This window comes from Lynx rufus, unplaced genomic scaffold (assembly GCF_022079265.1).
Source record: "Lynx rufus isolate CCGP_SWC_20201006 ecotype Redwood Valley unplaced genomic scaffold, mLynRuf1.p SCAF_14, whole genome shotgun sequence".
Taxonomy (NCBI): domain Eukaryota; kingdom Metazoa; phylum Chordata; class Mammalia; order Carnivora; family Felidae; genus Lynx; species Lynx rufus.
The window spans coordinates 51,935,321-51,962,933 of record NW_025814828.1 but is presented as its reverse complement, the minus strand read 5'-3'; the positions used below and the strand labels follow the sequence as shown (position 1 = coordinate 51,962,933).

The 27,613-nt window shown below is 35.8% G+C and overlaps 1 pseudogene; it reads left to right on the top strand.

The window, feature by feature from the left end:
- LOC124509274 (proteasome subunit beta type-6-like) overlaps window positions 1-27,089 on the top strand; it is a 98,914-nt pseudogene extending 71,825 nt beyond the window's left edge.
- The last annotated feature ends 524 nt before the right edge of the window (window positions 27,090-27,613 follow it).

The following is a 27,613-nucleotide window of genomic DNA, read 5'->3' as shown; positions in this document are numbered from 1 at the left end:
TATGGAAACCAATTTGTCAATAAACTTCATATAAAAAAAAATCAAAGTTTAAAGATAAATAATTTTAAAAGCCGCATGAGAGAAGCAAAACATTACCTGCAAGGTAAATCCTTAATAATATCAGCTGGTTTTCCTTCAGAAAATATTCAAGCTAGAAGGGACTGGCAATGTGTATTCAAAGTGCTTAAAGGAAAAAAAAATCTACAGTCTACAATCAGGAATACTCTACCTGACAATCTTATTATTCAGATTTGAAGGAGAGATAAAAAGTTTCCCAGAAAAACACAAATTAAAAGTGTTTATCCCCACTAAACCAGCCTTACAAAGGATGGTAAAGGGACTTATCAAAGTGGAAAATAAATGGCCATAATTACACATGAGAAAATTAGGAACAAAAAGTTATAAAATATGATAGCATATACATAAATGTGAGGGAGGTAGTAAAAAAAGGAAGTTTCTTTGGAATGTGTTTGTACTTAAATGACAACCAACTTAATATAGACTGCTGTATACTTAGGATGTTATATATCAATCCCATTGTAACTACAAATCCAAAAAATATAATAGATGCACACACACAAAAAAAACAATAAGGAGAAATAATGCCAAACATAACACTACAGAAACTCCTCAATCACAAAGAACAAGAGAAGAAAAAAGGAACAGAGAACAACTGCAAAAATAACCAGAAAACAATTAACAAAATGGCATTAAATACATACTTATCAATAATTATTTTAAATAAATGTCCTAAATGCTTCAATCCCAAGACATAGGTTATCAAAATGGATAAAACAACAAGACCAATGTATACGTGGCCTATAAGACACTCACCACAGATCCAAAGACACATACAGACTAAAAGTGAAGTTATGGAAAAACATATGCCATCGAAAATTGAAGTGAAGAAAAAGCTAAGGTAGCAATACTTATATCAAACAAAATAGACATTAAAACAAAGCCTGTTGCAAGAGATAAAGAAAAGAATTACATCATGATAGAGATCAAACAAGGAAATATAAAAACTTCAAAAATCTTCACACACATAATGACACAATAAATGCATATAGAAAATATTAATGGACATAAGAAAAGACACTGATGGTAATACAATAATAGGGGGCAGTTTAATGCCCCATTTACATCAATGTATAGATCATCCAGTCAGAAAATCAATAAGAAAACCTTGTCTTTGAATTTCACATTTCACCAGATGAACAAAACAGATATGTACAGAACATTCCATCCAAAACCAGTAGAATGCTTCACCAAAAACCATACTACATCTAAGAATAAACCCGACCAAATAGGCAAAAGATCTATACTCTGAAAAATATAGAATGCTTATGAATGAAATTGAAGAGGTCACAAAGAAATGGAAAACCATTCCATGGTCATGGATTGGAAGAACAAATATTGTTAAAATGTCTATACTACCTAAAGCAATCTACACAATTAATGCAATCCCTATTGAAGTACTACCAGCGTTTTTCACAGAGCTAGAACAAACAATCCTAAAATTTGTATGGAACTATGATAGACCCCAAATAGCCAAAGCAATCTTGAAAAAGAAAAGCATAGCTGGAGGCATCACAATTCTGGGCTTCAGGCTATATTGCAAAGCCATAGTCATCAAGACAGTATGGTATTGACACAAAAACAGACACACAAAGCAAGAAAGAATATCCAAGGGGGGGAGGGGGAAACAGTGTCCTCAAAAAATGGTGCTGGGAAAACTGGACAGCAAAATGCATAAGAATGAAACTGGACCACTTCTTACACCATATACAAAAATAAATTCAAAATGGTTGAAAGACCTAAATGTGAGACAGGAAACCATCAAAACCCTACAGGAGAACACAGGCAGCAACCTTTTTGACATTGACCATAGCAACTTCTTACTAGACACATCTCCAGAAGCAAGGAAACAAAAGCAAAAATGAACTATTGGGACTTCATCAAGATTAAAAACAAAAAAACAAAAGAAAAACAAAACAAAACAACAACAACAAAAAACCTTCTCTGTAGAGAAGGAAAACAATCAACAAAACTAAAATAAGCCCATGGAATGGGAGAAGATATTTACAAGTGATATATATGATAAAGTATCCAAAATCTGTAAAGAATTTATCAAACTCAACACCCAGAAAAACAAAATAATGCAGTTCAGAAATGGGCAGAAGACCTGAATAAACATTTTTCCAGAGAAGATGTTCAGATGGCTAACAGACACATGAAAAGAGGTTCAACATCACTCATTATGAGAGAAATGCAAATTCAGACAACAATAAGATACCACCTCATATATCTCAAAATAGCTAAAATTAACAACACAGGAAACAACAGATGTTGGCAAGGAATCAGGGAAATGGGAACCCTCTGGCATTGTTGGGAATGCAAACTGGTGCAGCCACTCTGGAAAACAACATGGAGTTTCCTCAAAAAGTTAAAAATAGAACTGCCCTATAATCCAGCAATTACAATACTAGATATTTACACAAATGATACAAAAATGCTAATTCAAAGGGACATGCACCCAGATGTTATAACAGCTTTATCAACAATAACCAAATTGTGGAAAGAATCCAAATGTCCATCAGCTGATAATTAGACAAAGAAAATGTGACATAGAGGCACCTGGGAAGCTGAGTTGGTTGGGCGTATGACTCTTGATTTCAGCTCAGGTCATGATCCCAGGATCATGGGATCAAGCTCTGCTTGGGATTCTCTCTCCCTCTGCCCCTCTCCCTGGCCCATGAGCTCTCTCTCTCTCTCTCTCTCTCAGAATGATGTGATACACTCACACACACTACTACTCAGCTATAAAAAAATAATGAAATCTTGCCATTTTCATGATGTGGACAGAGCTAGAGTATATTATGTAAAACAAAATAAATCAACCAGAGAAAGAGAAACACCATATGATTTCTGTCATATATGGACTTTAAGAAACTAAACAGATGAACACAGGGGAAGGAAAATAAAGAAAGGACATTATACTTCCTTCTTAACCATAGACTCTTATCTACAGAGAATAAACAGTGTTGCTGGAGGTGAGGTGGGTGGGGATGGGCTAAATTAAACGGGTGATGGGTATTAAGGAGGACGCTTGTGATGAAACCTGTTATATATGTGATGAATCACTAAATTCTACTCTTGAAACCAATATTATACTATATGTTAACTAACTAGAATTTAAATAAAAATTTGAAACAAATTACCAGTAACCAATATACTTTCCAAGTGCACATGGAAAATTATACAAGATAGATCACATGTTAGGCCACAAAACAAGTCTCAATAAATCTAAGATTGGCATCATAACATACCTTGTTTTTGACTCCAATAGTATGAAACAATAAGTCAATTACAAGAAAAAATTGGAAAAAAAAACCAAAAACGCGGAGACTAAACAATATAGTAAGCAACCAATGATTCATGAAGCAATCAAAGAAATAATAAAAAACATACAAGAAGGTAAATGAAAATGAAAACACAATGATCCAAAATCATTTGGATGCAGCAAAATCAGTTCTATAAGGGAAATTGATAGCGGTAAAGGGTTACCTCAAGAAACAAGATGTTGAGCATCTTTTCATATGTCTGTTAGCCCCTCACACTGGTCAGAGTGTCTAAAATTAACAACTCAGGAAACAACAGATGTTGGCAAGGATGTGGAGAAAGGGGAACACTCTTGCTCTGTTGGTGGGAATGCAAACTGGTGCAGCTTCCCTGGAAAACAGTGTGGAGGTTCCTCAAAAATTAAAAATAGAATTACCCTATGACTCAGCAATAGCACTTCTAGGAATTTATCCAAAGGATACAGGAGTCTTATTTGTAGGAGCACAGGTATGCCAATATTTATGGCAGCACCATCAACAATAGCCAAATTATGGAAAGAGCCCAAATGTCCATCAGCTACTGAATGGATAAAGATGTGGTATGTATATACAATAGAATACTACTCGGTGATGAAAAAAATGAAATCTTGCCATTTGCAACAATGTGGATGGAACTGGAAGGTATTATACTAAGTGTAATAAGTCAGAAAAAGACATCATATGCTTTCACTCATATGTGTAATTTGAGAAACTTAATAGAAGACTATAGGGGAAGGGAAGGAAAAATAAGTTACAGAGAGGGAGGCAAACCATAAAGACTCTTAAATACAGAGAACAAACTTATGGTTGATGGGAATGGGGGGTTGGGAGGTGGGGGAAATGGGTGATGGGCATTGAGGAAAGCACTTGTTAGGATGAATCATGGGAATCTAATCCTGAAGCCAAGACTACACTGTACACACTGTATGTTAGCTAACTTGACATTAAATTATTAAAAACAAAAAAGAAACAAGAAAATGTTCAAATAGTTAATCTGATCTTACACATAAATGATGGGAAAAAGGGACAAACAAAACCCAAGGTGAGTAATAAAAAGGAAAAAAAAACCACAAAGATCAAGGCAGATATAAGTAGCATAAAGTCTAAAAAATGTAAAGACAAGAAAAGGAAAAAGTCAATCCTGCCAAGAGCTGTTTCTTTGAAAAGATAAACAAAATTAAAAATCTTTAGCCAGACTCAAGAAAAAAAGTGAAAATGCCCAAAAAATAAAATCAGAAATGAGAGAGAAGTGACAATTGAAACCACAGAAATACAAAGGGTTATAAAAGAATACTAAAAAAATTATATATGAACAAATTGCACAATCGGGAAGTAATGAATGTATTTATAGTAACATATAACCTTTCAACACTGAATCAAGAAATAGAAAAGAAAAAAAAGAAATAGAACATTTCAATAGAAGAATTAATAGTAATGAAATTAAATCAATGATACTGATTAAAAAAATACTACCAAAAAATTTCCAGGACCATCTGGATTCACAGATGAATTCTACCAAACATTAAAAGAAGAGTTAATACCTATTCACCTCAATCTATTCCAAAAAGAAAAAAGAACCAAAAAAAAAGAAGAGCTTCTAAATACATTCTATGTGGCCAGCGTTACCCTGTACTAAAACCAGATAAAGACACAATAAACACACACACACACACACACACACACACACACAAACACAATAGGCCAATATCTCTGATGAACATAGATGAAATACTACTAAAAAAATATTAGCAAACCATATTCAACAATACATTAAAGGAATTACACATTACAATCATGTGGGATTTAATCTGGGTACACAAGGATTGTTCCATTATTGCAAATCAATCAATATAATATATGATATTAACAAAACCAAGGATTGAAAGCATATGATTACCTCAATAAATGTAAAAATACCATTTGAAAAAGTACAGTATCCATTTATGATAAAACTCTCAACAAAGTGGCTTTAGGGTGATCATGCCTCAACATAATAAGAGACATATATGAAAAACCCATAGTTAACATTATATTCGATGGTGAAAACTTGAGAGGTTCTATTCTAAGATTAGGAAAAAGACAGGGATATCCAATGTCACCATTTTTATTCAACATAGTACTGGAAGTCCTACACACAGGTATCATACGATTTTACTCACATGTGGAATTTGAGAAACACAACAGATGAACATATGGAAAGGGAAGGGAAAATAAAATAAAAACAGAGAGGGAGGCAAACCATAAGAGAGTCTTAAATACAGAGAACAAACTGAGGGTTGCTGGAGGGGATGTAGATGGGGGGATGGGTTAAATGGGTGATGGGCATTAAGGAGAGCACTTTTGTGGATGAGCACTAGGTGTCCTATGTAAGAGATGAATCATTGGGTTCTACTCCTGAAGGCAAGAATACACTGTATGTTAACTAAATTGAATTTAAATAATAAAAAAAGACAAGCAATAACAAGTGTTGTCAAGAACTTTGACAAAAAGCTATTATTGTACACTGCTGGTGGAAATAGAAATTGATAGAGCTACTGTGGAGAACAATATGGAAGTTATCTAAAAATACAATTACCATATGATTAATTAATTCTACTACTTAATTTTTATGAAAAGAAAACAAAAACACTAAATCAAAAATATATGTTCATCCTTAAGTATATTAAAGCATTATGTATATTAGCCAAGATATGGAAGGAAGCTAACTGTCCATGGATAGTTGATTGGACAAGGAAGATGTATATACATATACATATACATATACATATACATATACATATATACATATGGTATACACATGTACATATAGAAAAAAATGTTACATAGCCATAAAAAAGGATGAGATCTTGCCATTTGTGATAATGTGTAGAACTAACAGATATTATACTAAGTGAAATAAGTCAACCAGAGAAAGACAGATACCATATGATTTCACTCATATGTGGGATATAAACAACAAATGAGTAACAAAGAAAAAGCAGAATCGGATCTATAAATATACAGAAAAGAATTATGATTGCCAGAGGGGCGGAAAAAGGGGGATGGGCAAAATGTGTAAAGGGTATTGGGAGATACAGCCTTCCAGTTATGGAAAAAATAAGTCATAGTAATAAAAGGTACAGCATAAGGAATATAATCAATGATATTGTAATAGCATTGTGTGGTGACAGATGGTAGCTACATTTGTGGAGAGCATAGCATAATATATAAACTTACTGAATCACTGTGTTGTACCCCTGAAACTAATGTAACATTTTGTCAATCATAGTCAAAACTTTTTAAAGGTAAACAATAAAAACAAATTGAAAATAAGGATTTAACCATTATTAAAAAATTATTTATAAATATGGACTATATAATAGTTTTATTTTTTGAAATAAAAGAATATTAAAATGTAGTTCAAAAGAAAATATTTTTTCTTTTTTTTCCAAATTTTTATATAAATTCTAGTTAATTAACATATAGTGCATTATTAATTTCAGGAGTAGAATTCAGTGATTCATCACTTACATACAACACCCGATGCTCTTCATAACAAGTGCCCTCCTTAATACCCATTATCCATCTAGCCCATTCCCCACCCACCTCCTTCCATCAATCCACATTTTGTTCCATATATTTAAGTGTCTCTCATGGTTAGTTTCCCTTTCTCTTTTTTCCCCACTCCCATATGTTCATCTATTTTGTTTCTTAAATTTTGTATATAAGTGAAATCATATGGTATTTTTCTTTCTCTGACTTATTTTGCTTTGCATAATACACTTAATACACTCTAGCTCCAAACATATTGCAAACGGCAAGATTTAATTCTTTCTGAAGGCTGAGTAATAGCCTTCAGATATACATCTTGATCCATTCATCAGTCCATGGACATTTGTGCTCTTTACATAGCTTGGCTATTGTTGGTAATGCTGCTATAAACATTGGGGTGCATGTACCCCTTCAAACCTGTATTTTTTATCCTTTTGGATAAATACCTAGTAGTGTAATTGCTGGGTCTTAAGGTAGCTCTACTTTTAACTTTTTGAGGAACCTCCATACTGTTTTCCTGAATGCCTGCCTGCACCAGTTTGCATTCACACCAACAGTGCCAGAGGGTTCCCCTTTCCCTGCATCCTTGCCAACATCTGTTGTATATTGTGCTGTTAATTTTAGCTATTTTCACAGATATGAGTTGATATCTCATCATGGTTTTGATTTGCATTTCCCTGATAATGAATGATGTTGAGCATCTTTTCATACTTCTGTTGACCATCTGGATGTCTTCTTTAGAAAAGTGTCTATTCATGTCTTCTTCCCATTTATTAACTGGATTATTAATTAATATTTGGGGGGATGTTGATATATATATATATGTATATATGTATGTGTATGTACATATATATATATATATATATATATATATATATATAATTTATTGTCGAATTGGTTTCCATACAACACCCAGTGCTCATCCCAACAAGTGTCCTCCTCCATGCCCATCACCCACTTTCCCCTCTCCCCCACCCCCTATCAACCCTCTGTTCTCAGTCCTTAAGTGTCTCTTATGGTTTGGCTCTCTCCTCTGCAACTTTTTTTCCCCTTCCCCCCCGCCATGGTCTTCTGTTAAGTTTCTCAAGGTCCACATATGAATGAAAACATATGGTATCTGTCTTTCTCTGCCTTATTTCACTTAGTGTAATTTGGATACTAACCCTTTATCAGATGTCAACTGCAAATATCTTCTCCCATTCGATTGCTTGTGTTTTAGTTTTCTGACTGTTTCCTTCTCTCTGGAGAAGCTTTTTATCTTGATGACATCCCAATAGTTAATTTCTGCTTTTGTTTCCTTGCCTCTGGAGATGTTTCTACTAAGAAATTGCAATGGTCAGTGTCAAAAAGCTTGCTGCCTTCTACTGTAAGGTTTTAATGGTTTCTGTCTCACATTTAGGACTTTCAACCATTTTGAATTTACTTTTGTATATGGTGTAAGAAAGTGGTCCAGTTTCATTCTTCTGCATGTTGCTTTCCAGTTTTCCCAATATCATTTGTTGAAGACACCATTGTTTTCCCCATTGGATATTCTTTCCTGCTTTGTTGAAGATTAATTAACCATATAATTGTGGGTTCATTTCTGGTCTTTCTGTTCTGTTCCATTGATCTGTGTGTCTGTTTTTGTGCTAATACCATACTGTCTTGATGACTACAACTTTGTAATATAGCTTTAAATCTGGTATTGTGATGCCCTCACCTTTGGTTTTCTTTTTCAGGTTTGCTTTGGCTATTTGGAATCTTTTTTTGTTCCATACAAATTTTAGGATGTTTGCTCCAGCTCTGTAAAAAATGTTCTTTGTATTTTGATGGGGATTGCATTAAATGTGTAGATTGCTTTAGGTAGTATAGACATTTTAACAATGTTTGTTCTTCCAATGCGTGAGCATGGAATGATTTTCCATTTCTTTGTGTCATCTTCAATTTCTTTCATAAGTGTTCTATAGTTTTAAGAGTATAGATCTTTTACCACTTTTGTTAGGTTTATTCTTAGATTCCTAATTTTTTGGTGCAATTGCAAGCAAGATCGATTCCTTGACTTCTTTTTTGGCTGCTTCATTATTGGCATATAGAAATGCAACCAGTTCCTGTACATTGATTTCATATCCTGAGACTTTGCTGAATTCATGACAATACTTCAGTTGACAGGTAAAATAGTTGTAGAAGTTTAAGGTTCAAAAATTTACACACCTGTGTTATAAGTCACACAGATGAAAAGAATAACATCGGGAATTTAGTCAATAATATCTTAATAAGTACTTAATAAGTACTTAATAAGACCTAGAATCATTTACTTGAGTGCCTATACACTAGGGAAAGGAGAATATACAGTTACTTTGAGGAATATTGGACACAGTATCTGACTTGACATTGATATCCAGAGAACTGAAGCATCACCATCACGGTACCCTTAGTAAGGCCTTAGAGATGGGTTATGGGTTGAATTGTGTCCCTCAAATTTCTCTGCTGATATCCTAACCTTCAATACTTCAGAACATGACCTTTGAGGGAGAGTCTTTACAGAGATAAATGTTTAAATGAGGTCATTGGGATAGATCCCAATCTAATGTGATATGTCTCTTTATAAAAAATGGAAATTTGGACACAGAGACATATGTAGAGGGAGAATACCATTGTGAATATGAATGCATCCATCTACAAGCCAAGGAGAGTCCTTCCCTCACAGTCCTCAGAAGAAACCAACTTTGTCAACACCTTGATTATGTTTTTATAGCCTACAAAATGGTGAGAGAATAAATTTATATGGCTCAAGCCATTCAGTTTGTGGCAGCTTAAGTACCTGCCACTTTGGTAGGCTACCCTAGAAAACAAGTACATATGAACAGGTAATAAGTAGAGTCTTGGTTATGGCTCAGCTTATGATTGGTCTAATGGATGTTGCAAACCCAACCACTGGTTATTTCCTCAACTTCTAAGTGTATCATTTTCAGCTGTATACTTGGCAGTTGGAGTAACCCTCTATGTGGTCCATGGACTGTGGAGTAGTAGCTATTATAGTAATGAAATCAAGTGGAAACCTTAGAAACTTCCTCTCCACCCTTTAGGAGAAACATAAAAGTATATATAGCATCCCTAGGTCCACTTGGGAATGATTTATATTACTTTTAAGGAGAAAAAGTATACAAGAATAACATTCCCACTCATAGCTCTGCTTAATTTGTCAGTTTGCCTACTGAGAAAACTGGATGAATCATGGAGAATGACTATAAACTACTACAAGTTCATCCAGGTAGTATTCCCAACTGTAGCTGCTCTGCTAGACATGGTACTGTTGCTAGATCAGCTTGGAAAGACCTCACATACACTGATTTGGGAAATTATTTTCTATTTATTCAGAAAAGGGAAACAAAACAGTTCACAATCATATGAGGCAATGATATGCATTTACAGTTTGCTGAGATCTATGTTAAATCTCCCATTCTTTCTCATAATATAGTCTAAACTATTCTGAAACATCTGTATACCCTATAGAATATTACATCAGTGGCATTATGCTGATTAGGCAGGATTATAAAAAAAAATTGAAAAATATGCTGGAAGGCTTTATTAAGGGACATTTATTTCAGAGAATGGAGGACAAATAATAGAAATATTCAGGAACTTGCAATTTTACTAAAACTTTTAGTCCAGTGGTCAAAGACATGCTGAGACACTGCCCCTCTACAGAAAAAAAAAAAAATTGTGTCTGGCATTTATTACTAAGCAGAAAGAAATACATTGTCTGGTGGTCTTCTTTGGATTCTGGAGTAACACAGTCCACACAAAAGAATACTGCTCCATTTGACTTACTGGGTGACACTAAAGGCTGACAGATTTCAATGGGGCCTTGAAACAGAAAAGGGCTTGATAATAAGCCCAAGTTGTGGTGTCAGTATCCCTGCTGCTTGTGGCACAGAATGAAGAAAATTCTCTGGTTTTGGAGGTGTAAGTGTTAGGAAAGGTGCAATGTGGTGTTTCTGACAGGTGCCAGTGTGAGAATCTCAATTAAAGCCCCTGGGTTTCTGAAGCAAAGCCATGGTGTCTATATCCAAGAATTATATGCCCTTTAACAGACAACTCTTGGCATGGTACTGGACTATAATAGAGACAAAATGTTTTACAATAGGATACCAAATGATTATGAATCCAGAACTGCCAATCATAATCCAGATTCTGTTGAAGAATTTTTCCTAATCAAAAAGTCATGAAGGCCCAGCAGCTATCCATCATAAAATGGACATGATCATTCTGGGATCAAGTCTAAGCAGGACCAGAAGTTATAAATAAATTTTATGAACAGGTTACACAGACCCCTATGTCATCCAACATACTTGCACTAGCACCCTCCCTCTGCTTACATCTGTGAATATTTGAATAAGGAGAGAAAGCCTGAATTTCATTCATAAATAGGTTGGTTTCGTTTGTGGGTTCAAGCTAAAAATATATGGTACCTACATTACAGCCACACTCAGGGATGGCCTTAAAGGAGTATAGTATCTAACCAGAGGATTCACTTCACAGTAAAGGAGAAGTGGGAGTAAACTGGCCAAGAGATTCACTGATAATACATATTGCACTATCCAGAATCAACTGTCTTCAGAGAGAGCCTGAATGACCTATTGAAGGCATAATAAAATATTAACTTGGGTGCAATACTCTTCAAAATTGAGTGACATTCTTTAAGATGCAGTGCATGCATGAAAACAGCAACTTCTATGTAATGGTGTGCCTTGAATAGGGAGAGCATATGTGCTTAGAAATGAAGTGATATACTAAGGAGTGGCCTCACTTACTATCCCTCTCAATGGCTCACTAGAGCTTGAGTTCTTCTTGTTACATCAGTTCTGGCCAATGTAGTGTTATAAGTCCTAATCCTCCTAAAAGGAACATATTCTTGCCAGGGGAAATAACAATAGTCCCAGTGAAGTGCAAGTTATGTCTATTGACAGGGAACTTTGGACTCCTTATGTTTAGAGGCCAGCTATTGTGAAGAAAAATCACCACCTTGACAGGGTAATTTAACCTGATCAGCAAGAGGAGATAGAATTCCTTTTTACAATATAAGAGAGAAACAATATCTGTGAAAGGCACATGATCTCTTGGTACTGTGGTACTTGGTACTTCCATTTTTTACTATGAATGGAGTTTGAAGAGGGTATGATTACTAGGGTCTCAGACCCTTCTGGAATGAAATTCGAGGTTGTACCACCAGGTAAGGCAGCAAGATCTATAGAAGCAATACCTGAGGTTGAAGAGAAAGAATGGACAGCATAGGAAGTCAGCCAATTGTGGCCCTAACATCAACAACAGTGATGAAGGCTATTGTTTTTCCACTTTTCTCCCTAAGAAGAAGTCCACAGGAGCGTTGGAGGGATGAGTATGGATAGAGAAATTAATCTGTGTAGTGACTGAGTTTGCTGCTCAGATCTCACTTCAAGAAAGATTGGGGCGCCTGGGTGGCTCAGTCGGTTGAGCCTCCGACTTCGGCTCAGGTCATGATCTCGTGGTCTGTGAGTTCCAGCGCTGCATTGGGCTCTGTGCTGACAGCTCAGAGCCTGGAGTCTGCTTCTGATTCTGTGTCTCCCTCTCTCTCTCTCTGCCCCTCCCCGACTAATGCTCTCTCTCTGTCTCAGAAATAAACATTAAAAACCTGCATATCAAGATAATCCCTTCTTTAAAAAAAAAAAAAAGAAAGATTGTGCTATGAGGAGTGTAGATACTGATAGCCTCAAGCTACTGAAAATTTAGAATCCACCAGTGTGCATGCCAGGGCCACTCTTTCACTGGATTGCTTCCAGCTAATGATTTAGCACCATGGGGGTACAAAGGTCAGGATATTCCTTACCAACACAAACTCTTCTAAAGAGCAGTATTTACTCATGGCTTTTCACTGGCCTGGTTGAGACTCTCTGAGCTGCATCACAGTCTCAGGCTCTTCCTTCCAGCTTTCCTTTTTCTTTCTCTAACATGGGTCACAACTGCATGGTAATCTGAAGATTCTCCCTACCTACTCACTCTTTCTCCTTTTCTCCTTTACCTTTCACCACTGTTTCCCTTAGTAAGTCATTTATATTTTTCATTATCCCTTAGCTTGTAATTCCTGGAGGATCGCTGGTGCTCTAGGGTAGAAGTCCAGAGAGACATTTCAGGTGGAGGGTAAATTCTCTAGCTGCCATTTGCCAACTGTTTTGGAAGTATTTTACCAACATTTACAGATCTATCCTTGTGTACTGGCTGAATATTGGTATTGGGTCTAAATTTCATCCCTGTTTCTCATTTATTTCTCCAACATCACTTATTATTTATAGGTAATTGCTTTTATTATTTTATTTTATATCATTCAAGAGCTTCTTTTAGGAAATACAGGTACACACACACACACACACAGACACACACATGCATTCTCTCTTCTGTCTTTTAAAAAATACTATAGCTTATATAGCATATAGTCTCTTATTCACCTTGATTTTTTTCACTAAAACTTAAGTAAAAGATCTTTCCATCTCACTACATAGAGAGCTTCTTTATTCCTTTTCAGATTCATGTGGCATTCCATTACAATGAAATACTGTTATATATTCAACCAATCATTTAATGACAGATAAATGGACTGTTTTTAAACTTTTCATATTTACAATGTTGCAATAAAAAAACTTTTTTGTGACATTTAAGGAATGTGTAAAGTTATCAAATGGGTTAGAAAAATGACACCTCTTTAAGAATTGGATCTGAAATGTAGTAATTTCTGAGTAAATGGAGGACAAGATTATAACAAAAGGCAGAAATCAGACGGTATGGAATGAAGGAGTTCTCCATTTTTATATCTGTCTATAGCTCTATCTATATATTTGTTGTTTCAATAGATAGGATATTTGTGTTCTCTCAAAATTCATATATTAAAATCTTAATCCCCAATGTGGTGGCATTAGAGTGGGGCTTAAGACCCCAAAGGTAGAGCCTTTGAGAAGTGCTTTGCGGGAGCAGAGCCCTCAAGAAAGGAATTAGTGTTTTTATAAAAGAGAACCCAGAGCTCCCTAGTCCCCTTCCACTATGTGAGGACACAGTGATAAGGGAGGTCTATAAACCAGAAGGTAGGCTCTCACAAGACCCTGAATTTTCTGGTTCCTTGATCTTGGACTACCCAGCCTCTAGAATTGTGAGAAATAAATTTGTTTATGAGCTACCCAATTTATGGTATTTTTGTTATAGCAGCCAAGACAGACAAAGACGATTATCTACTCTAATCTAATCTAATCCGACTTCGGATTAGACTGTCTTTCTTTCCACACCCCTTTACAGCTTTCAGGAATAAACATTACAAGCATATTTATGGAAATATGTAAAATAATTGACAAATATGTGTTATTCTTTCAGGGTAACTTGCAGATTATCATTAAATAAAGTAATAAACTAAAGAAAAAGTGTCTAAAGTAAATGATTACATTTAGAGGTCTATATGTATGTAGGAAGTGGGGGTTACTCTCTACATATATCTCTTTATTTCTTTTAAGGGTGTAAAAGATATGATTCTTTCCTTCCATTATCTGTTTACTTTTTCTTAACGCTAAGAAAAGGTAGATAAAACAAAACATGATAAATGTATTCAAAGGGAGACTGTAAAGTTTTAACCTAAATTTAGAAATGGTTTCTAATTAAAATTTCAGAATATGGGGTAAAATGCTACAGCATTTTGGCTTGAATAGTTCAAGCATTTAATAAAGCATGTACCACTAAAATTACCTCTATAAATTATACACAAAAAAATCAGCTCCCGGTGTAAGCGTTAAATTGTAGTGTAGGGCTAACCTGTAGCCTTGAGAAATAACAGCTCTGTTTGGATACTGTAGGTTAAGAGATAACAGCCTTGTCCTATCAATCAAGGGAACAAATGTTCAAGGAAAATCAACTGGATTAGTGTTTGATTGGATTGGGGCAAGGGCTTCTCTGAACTGTTTCCACCCCCATCTGGGAACTCTTTGTTCTGTTCCCAGGTGGTGATAAGAGGATGTGGTAGGCTATAAAAACTCTGTACCCCGGCTGTTCAAGGCCACACTCTGATCAAGAGTGTCATCCCGATCTGTCGGCCTTGCCTCTCATTGCAATAAACTTTGTTGTGATTGTCACTGGTGCCTGTAGCATTCTGTTTCAGGAGTCATGTGGATGCAACACTGGGATTCATGGAAGACTTGTTTTTATTTATTACAGTTCCACACAAGTAGAAATGATCATTTGGGAGTAGCCAGTGTTTACTGTGGTAAGGCCATTCTGTGAAACCAAGTGCTCAGTTGTTCTTTTTTTTTTTTTTCTTTTTCTTTTTCTTTAAAGCAGTTTATGAATCCACTTTGCTTCAGGCTGAGGAATAAAGTAAAAAAAGGAAAAAAAAGAAAATAAAAAGTAAAATATTATTTATCTATTAATTATGGAGAGTTCCTGGTTTTTTAGAGACCACACCAAAACACATAATGTCACAAGTGAAAGGAACTTGGACATCATTTTTATTATTTCTTATTAAAAATGCAGGTCCCTGGACTCCACCCCAGACTTATCAAGTCGAAGTCTGAGATGGAGTGAGAAATTTGCATGTTCAACAACTTCCCTGGGTGCTCCTAATGTTCACCAAAAGGTGAGAAGTACTGAATACTCATCCAACAATAAGGATTTGTGTTGGAACCAAGTTCTATCCAAGTACATTATGTATCTAAGATCTCACAACTATTTTAATAGACCAGAACTTTTGAAATTGATAATATAATATAAAAACACAAAAAATAGTTAACAATAATGGAAAGTCACTTCAAATTCCACCCTACTAATATAAATATATTCATATTTGCATATTACTATCTTTGTTCAGAAACATGCAGATTTTTGCTTAGTTGTGATCCCATAGTATTTTTTTCCTGTTTTTATCTCTTAAAAGTATAATATGAACTTTTTCCTTTAATTATCAAGGTTTTATAATTATTTCAATGAATGCATATGATTATATATATTTTACTAAACCATTCTCCTAATTTGATACCTTTAGTCTAATTCCAAAGTTTTTCCTTTATAGACTGTATTGTAATCATTGTCTTTATTCCTAGAGTTTGTTTATCCATCTGCTGATATTTTTATTACAATACATTTCAAGTAATGGGATTACTGAGTCAAATAGTATTACCACATTTACGACTCTTCCTTCATAGTTCCATATAATTCTAGAGGAAGGTTAAACCAGTTTACACTGTTCTTTTGCGTCAGCAGTGAATAAAAGTACCACCATCCTTAAAGCCTCAAGAACTCTGTGAGATATATATGTAAGATATCTTAAACACATAATACATATAAAATTTGTTATATTTATATAATTTATGTATGTATTATATCTTTACTTCATTATTATATGAGAAATGATCTCATAGGATTGTTTTCATTACTAACCATGGTCAATATATTTTTTTTTATTTTTAAATGTTTTATTATTATTTATTTTTGAGAGAGAGACAGAGCACGAGTGGAGGAGGGGTAGGGAGAGAGGGAGACACAGAATCCAAAGCAGGCTCCAGGCTCCGAGCTGCCAGCATAGAGCCTGACATGGGGCCTGAACTCACGAACCATGAGATCATGACTTGAGTTGAAGTCAGATGTTTAACTGACTGAGCCACCCAGGCACCCCATAGTCAATATTTTTTAATAATTTTATTTCTTATATTTATTTATTTCCTCCTGTATAAATTATGTTTCTATTTCTTGGCCATTTATTATAGATACCTTTATTTTACTATAAGAAATGTGTCTTATTACTCACACTCTTGATTTATAGTTCAGTATTTTTTTCTACATCATACTTCTCAAATAATTAGGATGAAGTGTTGACTGTGTGTAGCCTAAAATACAGATAGGATAACTTTCATCTACATATAGTGGTTTAAGAGAATTACTGGAAATGCCACTTTCTAAAGCATTTCACATTACCTCAAGTCCAAATATTTGACATTCATTCATTTATATTTTGGCTTTAAGAGTTTTAAATGCTTCTGTTAAACCATAGTTAATACTTTAAGGGTGACTACTATGGACTGAATGTTTGTGTGTCCCTAAAATTCATATTCTGAAACCTTAATGCCCAATATGATGATATTTGAAGGTAGAGAATTTTAGGGAGTAATTAGGTTTAGATGAGGTCCTAAGGGTGGAGTCCTCATGATGGGATTGGTCCCCTTATAAGAGAATGAATAGACCAGATCTCTTTCTATGCCATGCAATGATATATCAAGAAAGTGGTGTCTATAAGCCAAGAAGAGGTCTTTTATCAGAACTCAGCCATGCTTATACCCCAATCATGGACTTCTAGACTATCAAATTGTGAGAAATGTGTGTTAAGTCACCCACTGTATGGTATTTGTCATAGCAGCCTGAGCTAAGATAGTATGAAATTATTTTGACAATTCAGGGAATAATAAGTGGCAGAATTTTTTCCATATGAGAAAGATTTTTGAGTTTCTGGGACTTTCCATAAGATGAAACATTGTCTAAAGAAGGGAGATCTTGAGAAAAAATGAAATATGGCCTTTTGTAGCAACGTGGATGGAACTGGAGAGTGTGATGCTAAGTGAAATAAGCCATACAGAGAAAGACAGATATCACATGGTTTCACTCTTATGTGGATCCTGAGAAACTTGACAGGAACCCATGGGGGAGGGGAAGGAGAAAAAAAAAAAAAAAAAAGGACGTTAGAGTGGGAGAGAGCCAAAGCATAAGAGACTGTTAAAAACTGAGAACAAACTGAGGGTTGATGGGGGGTGGGAGGGAGGGGCGGGTGGGTGATGGGTATTGAGGAGGGCACCTTTTGGGATGAGCACTGGGTGTTGTATGGAAACCAATTTGTCAATAAACTTCATATAAAAATAAAAAAAAAATAAAAAAAAAAGAAGGGAGATCTTGGCATTAAAATTTGTTCTTGACAGCCAAATGTCAACAAGAAGAAATCAAAACTAATGGAGACTGAGGAGAAATAAGTAGACTAGTTGCATTTTTGAAGCACAGCAAAGCAACAGCATATCAACACAGTTATGCAATAAAGGAAAAAAAATCTTTTGAAACTACACTATTAAAAATCATAGGCCTTTGTTCACCTTATTTCCATTTAATTTATAGTTTAATATCAAAAAGAAAACCTGTGTAGATGCATCACAATAATCTATTGTGGCTTTTATGCCCCTTAGGCTTTAATTATGTTTACTATGTGAGTTGCCAACCCTGTGTCTCTACCATCATTCACTTTGTCTGGATTCTTCCTGGAAATTCTATGTTTCACTTCAGTTAATATCACCTTTCAATATCATACTCTTATCTTGTATCTAATGATAAAATTTTATAGCCTGGTTCTCCTATTAACTAGTTGAGTGTACTTGGATACAAATTTCTCCACTGTCTTTGCCTTTCAAAATGTTTCTTATCTTTCATGATACAGGTCAAATATCACCTTAATAGTTATTTGACAGCTTTTTTTTTTACCCTTTTTTAATGAATGAATGGATGAATGAATCAATGAATCAATGAATGTATTTATGAACTGGGCACACTAAAAATTATACTATCTAGTATCATCTGGATTTTTAAAACTGCCCAGCAATTATTTTATTCATTTCTTCCTATTTTTTAAATAAATGTCACACTAATTTTCTTGTTCAATAAATATCAGGTGCCAGCCACTTTCTTGGGAATTTGGGATATATTAGTAAACAAAACAAAGAGCTTTGCCCTCACAACGATTACATTATATATTATATTATATGTTATATGTATAATACATTATATATTATATATTACATTATATATAATAAACATATTATATATATGTGTATATATATATACATATTCATATTTGTCAAACTACTGCCACAATCACTCCCAAACATTTCAATCACTCCCAAAAGATGCTATGTATCCCTTGATTGCAAGTTTTAAGGAGATGTGATGTGTTTTAACATGATGTGATGTATGTTTTCTACAGAAGAGAGTTAACAGTGGCTGGGACCAGGGAGGTAGCAGTGTAGTTGATGAAAGGTGTTCATATTTTAGATATTTTTTGAGTAAACCAGATCTAACAAGGATTGTAAAAGAAAAAGAAAAATCAAGATGTCTTTGGTATATCCTAACCTTCTTCTTTTTTTTTTTTAACATTTTTTTTAACGTTTGTTTATTTTTGAGACAGAGAGAGACAGAGCATGAATGGGGGAGGGTCAGAGAGAGGGAGACACAGAATCTGAAACAGGCTCCAGGCTCTGAGCTGCCAGCACAGAGCCCGACGCGGGGCTCGAACTCACGGACCGCGAGATCATGACCTGAGCCGAAGTCGGACGCTTAACCGACTGAGCCACCCAGGCGCCCCAATCCTAACCTTATTCTTGATCTTAATTTTTGATCTTAATTTGTCTTGACTTAATGGGAAAGTATGACATTTTCTATCAGTTTTTTATAGATAGCTATTATCAAAAGAAGACAATTCTCTATTCTTTTTTTTTTAGTTTTTATTTAAAGTCTATTTAGTTAACATACAGTTTAATATTAGTTTCTGGTATACAGTATAGTAATTCAACAATTCCATACAACACCTAGTGCTCATCACAAGTGCACTCCTTAATCTCAATCACCTATTTAACCATACACTCACCCATCTCCCTTCTGGTTACCATCACTTTGTTCTCTATAGTTCAGAGTCTGTTACTTGGTTTGTACCTCTCTCTCTATTCTCCACTTTGCTCATTTGTTTTGTTTCTTAAAATCCACATGTGATTGAAATCATTTATTTATCTTCTGACTTATTTTGCTTGCATAATATTCCCCAGCTCCATCCATATCGTTGCAAATCACAAAATTTTTCTTGTGTGAAAACTTGTTTGTCCTGATATTCAGCACCAAAGCAACAAATCGAAAAGTGCCTAGACCATGAATGACAAAGACACATTTACTAATTTTAAGCAGCTTCCAGACAGGTAGAAACCTGCAAATACGTTATCAGGTGGCAGAAGCACTGGAGAGTGTCATTTTTGCAATATCATCTTGACTTGCTGCTGATAATGGCAATGATACCGATTTTTGATTCTCTTCCTCTAGCTTGTTAACATCAGTGGTCTTGTGCTGCCTATCCTTCACTGTAATCAGAATGTATGAGTACCCCATGCCCCACCCAACGTGCAGGATACCCAAGCCATAATAGGGCCAAGTGAGTGCCCAAGCACCCCAACCCATGCAGAGACCAAGGCACAAAAAGGGTGGGTAAGCACCCTAGGCCCTGCACTACCCACACAGAAACCAAGCCAAAGCTAAGTTGAGAAAGGGCCTCACATCCTGCCATCCCTATGTAGTGGAAATGCCACAACTGGGTTAGTTAGTACCTTGAGCCTCACCCAAACCATTCAGAGACTTGAGCCACAGTTTGGGAAAATGCCTTTAGATTCACATTCCCTGTGCAACATACTAGCCACAAACTGAACAAATGAGTGCCCAAAGCCCTTGCCTACCCCACACAGAGACCAAGAAACAATGAGATGAGCAAGTGGCTAAAATTATACTCTCCTTGTGCAGGGGTTGAGTTACAAACAGTTCAAGAAAAGGCCTCATGCTTCACCATCTCTGTACAGCAGCTGTAGCCTTATCACAACCCATGGATATGTGCAACCCACAAGAAGTACAACTATAGAGTACCTGGCTCTGGTAGCCAAGGAAGATTGCATTTCTGGACCACACGTTTCAGCTTCTACACAATACTTCTCCTTCAATAGTGAGGGGGGGGGTGGCCATTTTGCCTAATACAATACAAACACAGATAGGCAAAATGAGGAAACAGGAAAATGTTCCAAATCAAAGAATAAGGCAAATTTCCATATTAAACTTAATGAAATGGAAATAAGCAATCTAACTGATAAAGCATTCGAAGTAATGGTCATAAAGATGCTCATTGATCTTGGGAGAAGAATGGATGAACATAGTGAGAACTTCAACAATGTAATAGAAAATATAAGAAAGTGCCAAACAAATTATAACTGTACTGAAAAATACATTAGAGAGGTTCAACAACACAATGAACAAAATAGAAGTATGAATTTGTGGGCTGGAATATAGAGCAATGGCAAACACCCAGAGCACCAAAAGGGGAGAAAAAAAAAAGACATCTGGATAACATCAAGCAGAATGGGAGAAGGGAAAGAGAAAGGGACACAGAAAATATCTCAAGAAATAAGTGCTAAGATGTCTCTAATCTGGGACAGTAAAACATACATACAGGTTCACAAAGCCCCAAGAGTTCCAAATAATATGAAACCAAAGAGAAACACACTGGGACACATTTTAAAATGGTAAAAGTTAAGGACAAAAAGAATTTTAAAAGCACCAAGAGTAAAGCAACTTACTACATACAAGGGAAACCCCATAAAGCTATCGGCAGATTTTTCAGCCGAAACATTATAGGCCAGAAAGGAGTAGCATGACATATTCTGAAGTGCTGAAAGAGGAAAACTGCAAACCAAGAATCCTCTGCCTAGCAAGTTTATTATTCAAAATTAAGATTTACAAATTGTTTTCCAGATAAGCAAGAACTAAAGGAAATTTTCACCACTAAATCAGCTTTAAAAGAGATGTTAAAGACATTTCTCTGAACTAAAATGGACAGGCATTAGTGAGTAATAAGAAAACAGAGAAAAGCAAAAACCTCACTGGAAAGGATAAATAAATAAATGTTCAACCACATATAAAGTTAAGTATGATGGGTAAAATAAAAGTAGTAAAATTAAAAATACAATAATTAATTAAGGGATATATAAAATAAAATTATATAAAGTGTGTTTTCAAAATACTTTTGGGTGATATGAGTAAATATTTGGAATGAGTACAAAATTAATATCAACTTAAAATAGAGTATAACAAATAGAACAAAGTGAGGGTTTCTCGAGGGGAGGTGGATGAGGGGATGGGCCAAATGGGTGATGGGCATTAAGGAGGGCATTTGTTGGGATGAAGACTAAGTGCTATATGTAAGTGATGAATCACTGGGTTCTACTCCTGAAACCAATACTACACTGTATGTTAACTAACTTAAATTTAAATAAATAAATTTTAAAAAGACTACAATATACCTAAGATATTTTATTTTATATGAAACTCACAGTACTACAAACAGCAACAACAATGAAAAAAGCTTATAGTGAATACAAGAAAGACAATGAGAAAAGGATCTAAACATAATACTAAAGAGGAGGAGGAGCCAAGATGGCAGAACAGCATGGAAGGTTTTTGTGTGTCTCGCATCCATGAAATACAGCCAGACCAACACTAAACCATCCAACACACCTAGAAAACTGGAGGTTTAACCCAACAATCTGCACAACCTGAAACACAGAATTCAGCAGGTATGTGGCACAGAGAGGTGAACTTGGGGAGAGAGAAGCTGGTGGCAGTCAGAGAGAGGATGGAGAATTGGGGGTGGGGAGAATACAGGAAAAGCACCCCTCGCCAAAAACAGCTGGAGAGAAAGTGGAAAATTGGAAACAGTCACAGGGTCTAAAATAAAAAGGGAGAAAGGAGAAAGGAGAGGGTTTAAATTCTATTAAGACTGTAAACAAGGGGAGCGCAAAGTCTGCAACTCTGCAGCTTGATAACTGACTGTGCTCTGGTGGGAAAGGTGAATCCCCAGGAACAGAGTGAGGTGTGGGGAGATCTCAGGCCACACGGGGAAAAGCGGTTCCACTGCTGGGAGGACATTTGGTAGAGACTGTTGAAGCCACCTAGACCCAGCAGACCCCAGAAAATGGCTACATTCGCTGGTGCTGGAACAAGGTCATTAAGGGTGAAGCCTGGTGTCAGATGTGTGTTGTGATTTTCCATAATCCCTGAAAAGTTCCTGCTACACTATCTTGATAACTTTTTCTGGGGTGGGCTGGCACCTGGCCTCAGTCACAGGGCACCAGCAGCAGCAGGGTCTAGCAAGCGATCCTGGGTGCAGTCAACCTTTGGCCTTTGTTCATTTGGCCATTGCTCGATGAGACCCTCTTGCAGAGGGGCGGAATGGCTAAAAGCAGCAGTCCTTCAGAAGTAAGGGGCTGGGGGAAAAAAACACATCTGAGACAAAACTTGGGAGAGGTACTGCCTGGGGCTTGTTCATAGTGAAGAAGCGGAGAGTGGATGAAAGCTGAAGACAGAGGACGGTGCACGATTACTGATCGGGGAGAACACAGTTCCAATACTAGAGACTGGGTAGCTAGAACAGAGAATTAGTGATATAGAGGACAAAATTACAGAGAATAATGAAGCAGAAAAAAAGAGGGAGATTAAGGCAAAAATGCACAATTTAAGACTTAGAGAAATCAGTGACTCATTAAAAAGGAACAACATCAGAATCAAAGGGGTCCCAGAAGAGAAAGAGAGAAAAATCAGGGTAGAAGGGTTATGTGAGCATATCATACACAAATTCTCAAAATACTTAGGCAAGGAGAGAATCATGAAAGCATCAAGGGAAAAAAAGTCCTTAACTTACAAGGGAAGACAGATCAGGTTTGCAGCAGAAATTTCCACAGAAACTTGGCAGGCCAGAAAGGAGTGGCAGGGTATATTCAAGGTACTGAATCAGGAAAATATGCAGCCAAGAATTCTTTATCCTGCAAAGCTGTCATTCAAAATAGAAGGACAGATAAAAAGTTTCCCAGAGAAACAAAAATTAAAGGAATTTGTGACCACTAAACCAGCCCTGCAAGAAATTTTAAGGGGGAACTTCTGAGGGGAGAAAAGATGTATACATATGTATAATATATATATATATATATATATATATATATATATATATATCAGTACTCACTCTAAATGTCATTGGGCTCAATGCTCCAATCAAAAGACATAGGGTAACAGAATAGATAAGAAAACAAGATCCATCTATATGCTGATTACAAGAGACCCACTTTAGACCTAAAGATACCTTCAGATTGAAAGTAAGGGGATGGAGAACCATCTATGATGTAATGGTCAACAAAAGAAAGCCATAGTAGCCATACTTATATCAGACAATCTAGACTTTAAAATAAAGACTATATCAAGAGATGCAGAAAGGCATTATATCATCATTAAGGGCTCTATCCACCAAGAAGACCTAACAATGGTAAACATTTATGCTCCAAATGTGGCAGCACCCAAATATATAAATCAATTAATCTCAAACATAAAGAAACTCATCAATGGTAATACCATAATAGTAGGAGACTTCAACACCCCACTCACTACAATGGACAGATCATCTAATCAAAAAATCAACAAGAAACAATGGCTTTGAATGATACACTAGACCAGATGGATTTGACAGATATATTCAGAAAATTTCATTCTAAAGCAGCAGAATACAGTTTCTTCTCCAGTGCACATGGAATAATGCTCTCCAGAATAGATCATATACTGGGACACAAATCAACCCTTAGTAAGTACAAAAAGGTCGAGATCATACTGTGCATATTTTTAGACCACAACACTATGAAACTCAAAATCAACCACAAGACAAAATTTGGAAAGGTAACAAATACTTGGAGACTGAAGAACATCCTACTAAAGAATGAATGGGCTAACCTAGCAGTTAAAGAGGAAATTAAAAAGTATATGGAAGTCGATGAAAATGATAACACAATCCAAAACCTCTGGAACGCAGCAAAGGTCATCATAAGAGGAATGAATATAGCAATCCAGGCCTTCCTAAAGAAGGAAGAAAGATCTCAGATACACAACCTAACCTTATGCCTTAAGAAGCTGGAAAAAGCAGCAAATAAAACCAAAATCCAGAAGAAGACAGGAAATAATAAAGGTTAGAGCAGAAATTAATGCTATTGAAACTAAAAGAAAACAGTAGAACAGATTAATGAAACCAGAAGCTGGTTCTTTCAAAGGATTAACAAAATTGATAAACCACTCGCCACTTTGATCAAAAAGAAAAGAGAAAGGACCCAAGTAAATAAAATCAAGAATGAAAGAGGAGAGATCACAACCAACACAGCAGAGATACAATCAACAATAAGAGAATATTATGAGCAGTTATATGACAATGAAATGGTCAATCTGAAGGAAATAGACAAATTCCTAGAAACATATACACTACCAAAACTGAAACAGGAAGAAATAGAAAATTTGAACAGACGCATAACCAGTAAGGAAATAGAATTAGTAATCAAAAATCTCCCAAAATACAAGAGTCCAGGGCCAGGCGGCTTTCCAGGGGAATTCTACCAAACATTTAAGGAAGAGTTAACACTTATCTCTTGAAGGTGTTCCAAACAATAGAAATGGAAGGAAAACTTCCATACTCTTTCTATGAAGCCAGCATTACCTTGGTTCCAAATCCAGACAGAGACCCTACTAAAAAGGAGAACCATAGACTGATTTCCCTGATGAACATAGATGCAAAAATCCTCAACAGGATATTAGCCAACTGGCTCCAACAATACAGTAAACAAATTATTCACCACGACCAAGTGGGATTTATACCTGGGTTGCAAGGCTGTTTCATATCTGCAAAACAATTAACGTGATTCATTACATCAATAAAAGAAAGGACAAGAACCATATGATCCTCTCAATACACGCAGAGAAAGCATTTGACAAAATACAGCATTCTTTCTTGATACAACCCCTCAACAAAGTAGGGATAGAAGGAGCATACCTCAAGATCACAAAAGCCATACATGAAAGACTCAACACTAATATCATCTCCCATGGGGAAAAACTGAGAGCTTTGCCCCTAATATCAGGAACAAGACAAGGATGTCCACTCCTGCCACTGTTATTCAACAAAGTATTGGAAGTCTTAGCCTCTGCAGTCAGACAATACAAAGAAATAAAGAAAATTCAATACTTACTATTCCCAAATTATCCCAAAAATGGAATAAAAAGTAGCAGTGCCAAACTTATTTTAAGAGGCAAGTATTATTCTGATACCAAAAGGAGAGAGAGAGAGAAAGAAAGACACAAACAAACAATCGGGCCAATATTTCTAAAGAACTTAGATTTAAAAATTCTCAAAAACCTATTAGCAAATTGAATTAAACAATATATTAAAAGAATAATACATGGTCAAATTAGATTATTTCGGGGATTCAATGATGGTTGAACATATGAAAATCAATCAACATGATATTCCACATTAAAAAATGAAGGATTAAAAAGTACATGATTAGTGACAGTACTGGAGAAGGAAGTTGGAAGCCACTGTAGTAGCCTCTGGAGGAGCAGGCAACGTTGATCTGTGGTCTAGAGGCCATTATCCCCAACTGGGAAACCCAGGAAATCTCCACAGGGACTACTCTAATGGCTGAGCAATTTGATGGGGTCGTGATTTTGGGAGCCCACTCCATAACAACCACTGGGTCCTATATTGCCAGTTGAGTGACTGATAGGCTGACCCCTATTCATGACTGTATTTTTTGCTGCCACTAAGGCTCAGCAGCTTATATGCAGGCAGTAGGTGATGCTGTCAGTTATCAGTTTGATTTCCACAGCATCGAGCTGAATGAGCCTCCTATGGTACACACAGCAACCAGCCTCTTTTAGGAGATGTGTTAATGGTATCTAGAAGACCTGATGGCAGGAATCATCATTGCAGGCTGGTAACCCCAAGAAGGAGGCCAGTTGTACTCAGTGCCCATTGTAGGTATGATGCTAAGGCAGTCCTTTGCCACTGGGGGTTCTGGGAGCTCATATACCTATGGCTATTGGAAAGCATGACCAAGGAAGAGTGTCTGGAATTCACTGCCAATGATATTAATTTGGTCATGGAATGGGTGGTTCCAGTGGAGGGGTGATTTGCCTGGAAGCCATTGCAGAATAAAGGGTAGAGCAGAAGGTACTTTTGGGAGCCTAGATTCCCAAACTCACCATTGCCACATCCACAATTCCTAGAATTCTAGGATACAATAAAAGACACACCATTGTGATGGAAAATTCACTAAAAATTTCATCAAAAAAGAAAAAAAGTATGATCATTTCTATAGATGCAGAAAAAGCATTTGACAAACTTCAACGTCAATTTATGATAAAAATTCACAACAAAGTGTTTATAGAAGGAACGTACTTCAACATATAAAAGCCATATATAATAAACCCACAGCTAAGATACTCAGCAGTGAAAAGCTGGAAGCTTTTCCTCTAAATCAGAAACAAGAAAAGTAGGCCTGCTCTCAGCACTTTTATTCAACATAGTATTAAAGTCTTAGTTGCAGCGATTAGGAAAGAAAAAGAAGTAAAAGGTATCCAAATTGAAAAAGAAGAAGTAAAATTGTCACTATTTGAAGATGACATGAAAATGAATTCAGTAACATTACAGGATACAGAATTAATATACAGACATATATATCTATACACTAAAATGAACTATCAGAAAGAAAAATTAAGAAAACAATCCCTTTTACAATAACATCAAAATAATAAAATACTCAGGAATAGATTTAACCAAGGAGGTGAAACTCTTATATTCAGAAAACTATGGCATTGTAAAAGTGATTAAAGACAACACAAATAAGTGAAAATATATTTTGTACTCATGGACAGGAAGAATTAATATCTTTTTTTTTTTTTTTAATTTTTTTTTCAACGTTTTTTTATTTTATTTTTGGGACAGAGAGAGACAGAGCATGAACGGGGGAGGGGCAGAGAGAGAGGGAGACACAGAATTGGAAACAGGCTCCAGGCTCTGA